Genomic DNA, 8895 nt, shown 5'->3' on the forward strand with positions numbered 1-8895 from the left:
TGAAACAATGAATTTGAGGACTTCAGCCAGATCAGCTACTCCTAATATTCTCTGGTTTTGCCAACATATTATGATATGAGAAAACACCTGTAAATCAAGATGTAAGAATGTATCCTGGCATATTCTCCATTCCAAAAACTTTCAATAGCCAATATATCAAACATATAACATACAACATGTCTGAGTGTTAGGCAATGAAGTGTAGTTTTCTCTCTGCTCTGAAAAGTGAGGAAGTGTTCATCCTCCTCCTGCCCTACCTTTGTCTTGTCTCCTTCAGATCTCCTGTGTCTCAGAGGTTTCTACAATTCTCTCTGACTTCAGTTGTCTTTAATGAACCAATTCCAGCAACACTTTTTAATCCAAACCCAAAAGAGATCAGCCAAATTAAATTGGTGCTAAAGTCAGTGAAATGAAATGGACTTTATAATTTAAAACACAGGTGTGGTTTGTGCTAAAAAGCAATATTTATGTCCAAGAGAGCCATAAAATCCTTTTTTTCAAGATAGTCGATCTACGTTTACTGCCTGGGCTTATATTTTTCCTCATTGTATTAATGCTGTAAAAGGAGGATTTGGCAATGTGTAGTATGTAGCAGCATTAGGGTAAGGTAGGGATATTCTTCTGGGAAACACTATTTCTTACTGAAGACTTACTGTTGCCTTTGAAACCAGAAGGTAAATTGATGCATTGATCTCACAGCATTCCAATATCAGACACAGATACATCTTAAAATATCACCAATGTATAATTCTTCCTACACTTTGTAAGGAGGCTTGTCCCCTGAATTGTCTAGAAACTGCCCTCATAACCCTTTAATATAAATATTCTCCCAAAATTCTCAAAGGTATTATGTAGAGAAAAGTACTTATTAAAATAACATGGCAGGCCTGGCTAGAACTGAGAAAACCAAGAAATTCACAGCTGAGATTGAAACTCCATCTTTGAGACACCCCGTTGTGCTTTGTTGCATTTTAATAAGTGTTCATATGACCCTCTGCCAGTTAATTATGGGGATCTTTAGAATTTTGTTCTGGCCCCCTTGCTCTTCACTACTGATGTTCTTCTTTCACTTCTATTTTTAGGGACCTTAAGGTGAGTTATCATTGTTAACCTGCTAACACCCAGATCTATTTTGCCATTTTAGCTGATCCTACTAAAACAGCTTTTAGTCTTTTTGTCTTACCTCCCTAAAGTGCAAATTTGGACCTTAACTGAATGTCTTAATAAAAAAAAAGAGAGAGAAACACAAAAAATCAGATCCCTTTCTCCCCACAAGCCCACTAAAAATAGCTCCAAGTTTTCAGTTCTATTAGGTGATAATCTGTTTATAATTTACAGTATGGCCAAAAGAATTGAGATGGTGTTAGATCTTATTTAGCCATATCCTATAGAAGAGTTGTTGGGTTATATTTTTTGTTTTGTTTTGTTGTGGTGGTTGGTTTACTTTGGATTTCCCATTTGAAAAAAGCAGAGATTGTAAGAATACTGTAAATATTCCTGCGGCTTTTCCTCTCTTGTTCCCATTTCAAGGTGCAAAAATCACCTTTTATTACCTACACAGAAGTAAGAACACTACACATACAAAGGTAAATTTTTATTCAGGGGAGAGAGAAGAAAAAAAAAACAATCAACCAACCAACCAACCAACCAACAAACCAACCAACCAAACAACAAAACCTATGGAAGAAAGGGTTTCTTAGTACCTCCTGTAGCTGCCCTCTGCATCAAGATTTTGTGGGTTACTTCTGAAAGAAACATATTGGAAAATGGATTAATTTCCTCTGAAATGTAGTCTGTCACCCATGAGGAAATATTGCTCTGCTTGATAAAGTAAAGGAACCTCAAGAGAGGCCAGAAGTAAAACTAGACATCATTAATGAACAACTAAAATTCTGATTATTTGGAGGTTCCTAGATAAAATGAGGACAGAGACAGTTTTTGAAACACTGTAGACAAACATTGATATTGTTATACAAGTTTGAAACAATTGTCTGAATCTTCTGAGATTTGTCCATCACTAGAAAAATTTAATGAATACTCTTTTAGTAGTGGAATTTTCCCATTGAATGCAAATAATCTCAAAAGTTTATTTTCTCAAAAGAATGTTTCATGCTTGTTTTTGTCAGACAGCTGGTAGATGGATAGGGTTTCAAAAATAAAGAAAATTATATACAATGAATTACCAGTTGCAGTAGACACTAGGAGATTAAATGTATTTTTATTGTGAGGACATAATGCTGCTATAACCTAACCTTCTCCACCCCATCGGGTAAAGAACACTTAATGAAGGAGAAGATGCTTCTATTAATCTGTAATCCATTTTTGGTTTATATAACATCCATTAGACATTCACTAATAATTTCTTCCATCTAACCCTTCTTTTGGAGACAAAAATATTCTTTCAACCTTTAATAAGAAAAGACTGATAAATAGTTGGCTAATACAAGTTTTCTTTTTTTTTTTTAAATATAATCAGTAACATTTTGACACATTTATATTCCTGGTTACATGGGAGGCCATTATGCATTTTTTTGTTCAGACAATCTTTCAAGATGCACATTGCCAAGATTTCTGTTCTTAGAATAGCTGTCAAAATGTACTTAGAAACAGTTTACCTGGGTGCAGCTTTTTTCTGAGAAGGTCATCCCAGTAGTGGAAATCCCAGCGGCATGTATAGGTTACAAGTAACATGATTTTCTGGTCAATTTTTTCCTACAGTTTCCAAACTTCCTTCTCTCCCCACTCAGGAAATATTAAATTTCTCAGTAGCTACTGAGCTAAGCTTTCATTCTGCCTCTACTCCTAGACAAAGTTAATGCCAGCTTGTTGTCTCTGTTTTTTTAGCTTTGGTCCAAAGCTTATTTTCATTTTACACTCAGACATTTGATCAGCTACTTAGATCGTTTTACTAAATTTTTATTTAAAACAATAATTATAGGAAGAATACCTTCTTATAGTAGAGAATACATCCTTAAATCTAAGAAAGCCCCTGCTTTGCTTTTTTGTGAGCAATAAATGCAACTTTCTGTAAGCCTGAAACATTATCAAATGAAGGGATAAGCAACGGCATTAATTTTTTTAACATTCTGTTACTTCAGTGAACTTCATCAGTAAGCCTACGATTAACTTTTCTCTTTTTAAAAAAAAATGAACTTTGAGTTTTGCTTTTATTGTATCTAAGGAGATTGGGTAAAAATATCCCAGAGTAAAGCAATTCTGCTCCTTAACCCTGTAGGACTGTGAACACAATGGGTTCCTATGCTCATACTTGCTGACAGGATATTACTGCTTTCCTTTGATATATAATTTTATAGTATCTGCTGCTAGTCAATTGCCCTTTGATATGCAATTTTATAGTATCTTCTCCCAGTTTTTTAGACCTTTTTTATTGGTGTTGGTCAAATCAGGTGTATAAAGCAAGAACATCAGTACGAGGAGTTTGAGTTCAATGAGAATGAGTTGCCTATTAATTCTGCTGGCAGGTTCCATGTCCAGTGTTATCACAGAATTCTGCCACCTTTTCCCCCACATTTGTTACTTAGCTTTGGCTTGGCCAAAGGGCTACTACCAAAAATCTAGGCCCTGATCTTGCAGTCAGATTTTCATCTGTGGGATCCCATTGACGTCAGCAAGTTTTTAGGCAGATGTTAACATCGGGAAACCATGAATTTGTTCCAGGATAATTTCCTGAGACAATCAGCTGTGAAGTTTCTGAGAAATTCAGATAGGCTGGAGATCAGCTAATGCACAGGTCATGCTTGATTTTGTCACAGCAAAAATACTTGCCCATGTGACTTTGATGGGGCCCAGGAGCTTTGGTGACAGTGCCCTCCATCCCTCTCTTTCTCATTCTCTGGATTTGTAAAAAGATATTTACAATGTATACATATATCTACATGTACATATACATATGTAGCATCATGGAGCCAATTTACATACATGTATATGTACTATAACCAGTAAGCAATGGTGTCCTGAGTGTGTTTGTCAAATTTCCCATTTTTTATATATTCTCTGTTTGAGATGATCTGTTTTCTCCAAAGGTGTCTGGGCATGTATACGACTTATCTCATCCATACCACCTCATTCAGGTAAAGCAAAAAAATGTGTGAGAAAAATGAAAAAACTTAGAATTCCTAAGTCCTTCGCATTAAAAAAAATTATACACAAAAGTATTATTACATGATCAAATACTTGGCTTTTGGTTTGGTTTGCTTTGGTTTATTGGTTTTGATTTGTTGGGTGTTTTTTTTTTTGTTTGTTTGTTTGTTTTTTTCCCCCCAGTTATAGTGAATTATAGTTAGGTTCTTTCTTAGGTTAGTTCTTTCTAAGAGAAAGAGCTCTAAGATGTCCACTGACAGCAACCTTATATGTCTATCAAAGAATGAAGTCTTTGTTTCTGGACTTTGGGCTGATATTTTTACAGTTTTCTTTCTGTGAAAGTGATAAATACAAAACTAGCTTCCAAAACCCACTCACCTCTTCTACTTTTCCAGAATATGACTGCAAGATATAGCTCTAATAAACCAACCTAAAAAAGGAACTCAGATTTCCAAAGAGTACCAGAATAAAATTGCATTAATTCCCAATTAAATACAACAGTCAGATAATTAATAAAAAAGCTATTCAGAACAGTAAGCACATTCTGGAGTTAAGATTATTTTACTTTAGCATAATGAATATCACTCATTTAAAAAGTAGTACATCCCCGCAAATAAAGATACAATACTTTTGTTAATTTCCTTGAGTATTTTACATTAAAATGTCATATATTTGCAACTCATGCACGTGTAACCATTTATTTAATCTACTTTAATTTCAATTCAGCTATACTCTCTGGAACAAATATCTTGCCAGTACTGTGAGTTCTGACATAAACAAACTGGGATATTCTGTAATAAAGTACTGATTTTAGCTTCCCTTAAAACTTGTATTTATTTGTTAAAATGAAATGATGGTAAATATAAAATTGGAACTAATTTTTGTAAACTCTGATTAAAATGCAGAAGTGGTAACTTGGAAAACTTCCCAATCATACCTGAGGGGTGAAGCAGGAGGATTAGAGATACTGAGTGAAACCCCACAGAACTGATCATTTTCCCTACTGTATCCTTTTAAAAAGCTGTAGTTCCTGTTTCTTATAAATTTAGCTGCTTTGTAATTTCTCTAGAACCTCAAAATTTTTAAAGAAAATGTGACATCAGTACAGTTAGCTTCTTTAAGTTTTTCCTAAACTTCATTTGACTTTATAAATATCTCTGAATAGCAAAACATGAAGGGCTGGATCCTGCCAGGTACAGGAAATCCTGTTGTGGTTTATCAAGGTGAATGTAGTAGCTGAAACTGAAATTTGTCATACCCTCCCTTACATGGAAGCCAAGGAGTCATCTTATTTTTACCTCTTTTCCTCCAAACTTTGGTTGGATCTGCCTTCATTCCCCAACTCACATATTCTTTTATTTATTTATTTGTTGATTTTTAATTTTTTTAATTAACCAAGCTAGGAAGGAAGAGAATTCTCAAGTCACAAAACTCTGCCATGAGAGGATATGTGTGGTTTTGCCAAAGATCTGCATCCCTGGTCATTTTGGAGATTCAGAAACTGATGAAAGACGTGGAGTTGAAGTAACATATAAAAACTGGGAACAAAACTTGCTAAGCTGTGCAGAGAGTGTTGTAATTGACCATCTACATTCCATAAGACTTTGCTGAGTAACTTGCTGTTACTTATATCACCCAGCACAAAATCATGTTGCACACAGAAATCATAATTTTGTGTTTAAATCACCATGAAGATATAAATTTGCATATGATGTCAGTGCTTTAAAAGACATGCTAGTTTGGTTGTTTTTTTTTTTTTTTTGTTAAGAATTGCATCTTTCTTTGGAGTTATAATTCTAGTCTACCTTACAAAGAAAACAGGACATTATCCATATTAAAATAAACTGTAAGCAAAACTAAAATCTGCCCTTAGTTTGAGGTAAATTTAATGCTAATTTTGACATTAAAAACTTCTCCCCCCTAAAAAAAAATAAAAATCACAGACAGGGGATAGCACATCTTTATCAGACAAGTACACTTTTGAGGAGTAAGTTTACATCATAAGGAGTCTTTCAGAAGTCCTGGTGCCCTGTTTAAAAGATGGTCCAGAGGCTAAAACAGAGGTCATCCCCCAATGCCAACATCTCTGTAAAATTGGGTAGCAGCAGCAAGAAAAGTGCTGTACATTCTCTCTTGTAATGCAAGCTGGCTGTAAGATAAATACTAATATTTAGATAAAGAAATATTTACTGATATTCCCCATGCCAAATGCCGCAGCTGTAATTGCAAGGCATGTGAGGATGGCAAAGCATCCAGACCCCTTAAAAAGAGTGTTTTTATTTTTTTCCTACTAACTGTAACGTGTGACTGCTTTTCTGCCTAAACCTCTCTAAAGGGCTATGAAAACTGAAGTCCTTCAAAGCTGTTAAATGTTTCCTCAGATTCACAATAAAATTCTGCATTACAGATCTCCTAGTAAAATCTCTGAAGCATTGCAAGCGGTACTTACATAATTTTCTGTTAAGTCAGTATTTGTGTATTCAACACCTAGAAAATAAGGAAAGTGAATGTGGATAGGGAAGGGAAAAAACAAAGGCGAAGGGGGAAGGGGGCGGGAGGGAAGGGGTGGGGGGGAATAGAAAAACCCTACCCTGAAACAGCCATGCAGCTATTAAACATATGCCAAAGTAAACAATAGTGTGAGGGTCTGCCATAGCTTTGCCCTGCAGGTAGACGGCAGGCGGCACAGAAGGAAAGCAAATGGCAAGGAAAAGAGAAAGACGGTACAGGATGTGGATGAGATGCCGAGCCCTGAGAGCATGAACGGCCTGATTGTGATCCTCAAGTCACACCATCAGCCATGCAAAACAGGACATACCTTTCTGGCTTGCTGGTTCTGTCGGCTGAAACAAAGCAGTCCCATTCTCAGCGGGAGGCCAAATCAAAATGAAATTTTATTTAGTCTGCACTGTCCCCAGATTGGGTTTCAGAATGACTGCTTTAGGAGATAGCATGGATGTGGCTGATGCATGCTTTGCATATGAAACTGCAATAGAGGAGGAAAAAAAAAATCTACATAATCAAAAAAATCTGTGCCGTGTGGATTGCAAAAACCCCTGGACGTCAGTGAAGCAGCTACAAAGGATGTTTTAAAAAATGACCTTCCTGAAAAAAAAATGCACATTTGTGCTTTGCAATACTATTTTCAATAAATACCTAATAGATCACTTTGCATGTAATTATTCAGAAGCTGCCCTGAGAAACTGAAATATCAAATAATTTTTCTGGGTTTTTTTTTGTTTTGTTTTAATTGTGGAACAGAATTACAGTTTGGAAACAAATGCAAGGAAAATGTATATCTCAAGACGATTTTTGTGTATTGCAGTGGCTGGGAGTGATTCCACCCCAAAATCCTCGTCAATTTAATTTTTAAGTCCCTGTTTCCTAGAGTATCTAAAGAAAGGCCTACTGCAGTAAAGAACATCTGCTTTTTGTACCACTGATCTAATGCATTCCACCTTGCACTTTTAAAAAAGGACCCATTCTTTGATTAGACACACTTAATTTTACAGACTATTAATAAATAAAAAAGATCATCAACTGATCACACAGTATTTTCATTAGAAGTTAGAAATAACTTACAAAGGCAAGGAATAGTCTGCAGAAAATGCAGGGCATACACCGTGTAATGCCTTTGTTGTCAGTTATGCTGCAAATGAGATTTTCAAATAGGATTTGCAGAGGCAGGGCAGTGATCAGCACAGTGCAACATCCAGGAAAGGGAAGTTGAGCACAATATTCTGTGAAACAAGGGGGCAGAAGGGAGCCTGTTTGTAGATACATATTATTATCCATAGAAAACACTTATCACTGCTTGATTTTGCTACACCAGCTACTTGGAAGTAGGTGATACCAATAATTTTGTAAGTGCACATCTGTGTGGGAATGTGTGTTTGCATTTATCTGTGTGCAGGGCATGTAAGCCTGTAGTCTGTGCACAAGTACATGCTTGATGCTTACACTGTAAAGGAGAAGTAAAAGGCAGCACAAACAAACCATGTTTTCAATTGACAGATATTTCTCTGCTGGGACAAGCAGTGCTAATGCTGCACTCTATATAGATTATGGACAGCTAAAGAATGGGATGGAAAAAACCCCAAAAACCCAAATACCATAGAATCTTTCAGAATGCAAAAATGCAAGATCCCAAATAAGCAATATAGATAAAAACTTGCAGGAATAATGAGATACAGTGCAAATCATTCACACAATGTGCTTTCACACTGCGATGACGGAAGCCACTGACAACAATGCAACCACGTGCAAATACTCCTTGGAGAAACAGTCGAGCAAATTTTGTAATTCTATCTTCTGCGCTTTGCAGCCTGAGTTTGAGACTTGCTGGAACAAAATGTGCGAAAATATTGATGTTTTAAAAATTAAGCATTGGACGTCATGGAAGGTAACTTCATAATGAGTTTTCCTACTGCTATTTAAAGCTAGAAATCCATAAGGAGCACAGTGAAAAATATAACATTTGTTCTCCTTATGTCTTGGAACAACTGTTTTTATATTTGTAATCATCCTAACTGTTGTTCCAAACAAGATATTCAGATAGTCCCTAGCCTCTTGCTGTATTTTATTTTTTCTGATGCATATCTTATAGCAAATCTTCATCTGTATTGAATTAATTTTTTTTTTTTTGAGTGTTATTATTTTTATAAATGCTGCTTTTTTTCCACTCACAGAACTTCCCACTTTAGGGAAAAAGCAAGATGTGATTGCTTTAAAAATAGAAGACCAAATACATAGCTAGTATTCCCAAAATTCAATGCACCTGGCATTCACTTTATA

General features: G+C 35.6%; 1 long non-coding RNA gene across 3 annotated transcripts in view; it reads right to left on the reverse strand.

Moving 5' to 3' along the window:
- The window catches only part of LOC120504585, a 171601-nt gene extending 164543 nt beyond the window's left edge, over window positions 1–7058 (reverse strand). For all 3 annotated transcript variants that reach the window (XR_005628078.1, XR_005628077.1, XR_005628079.1), the window contains exons 1-2: window positions 6920–7058; window positions 6551–6588 (exon numbers count right to left, since the gene is read on the reverse strand). This is a non-coding gene — a long non-coding RNA (uncharacterized LOC120504585). The remainder of the gene's footprint in view (window positions 1–6550; window positions 6589–6919) is intronic.
- Between the last annotated feature and the right edge of the window lie 1837 nt (window positions 7059–8895).

The sequence above is a fragment of the Passer montanus genome, unplaced genomic scaffold (genome assembly GCF_014805655.1).
Source record: "Passer montanus isolate IOZ18808 unplaced genomic scaffold, ASM1480565v1 scaffold3, whole genome shotgun sequence".
NCBI classification, from domain to species: Eukaryota; Metazoa; Chordata; class Aves; order Passeriformes; family Passeridae; genus Passer; species Passer montanus.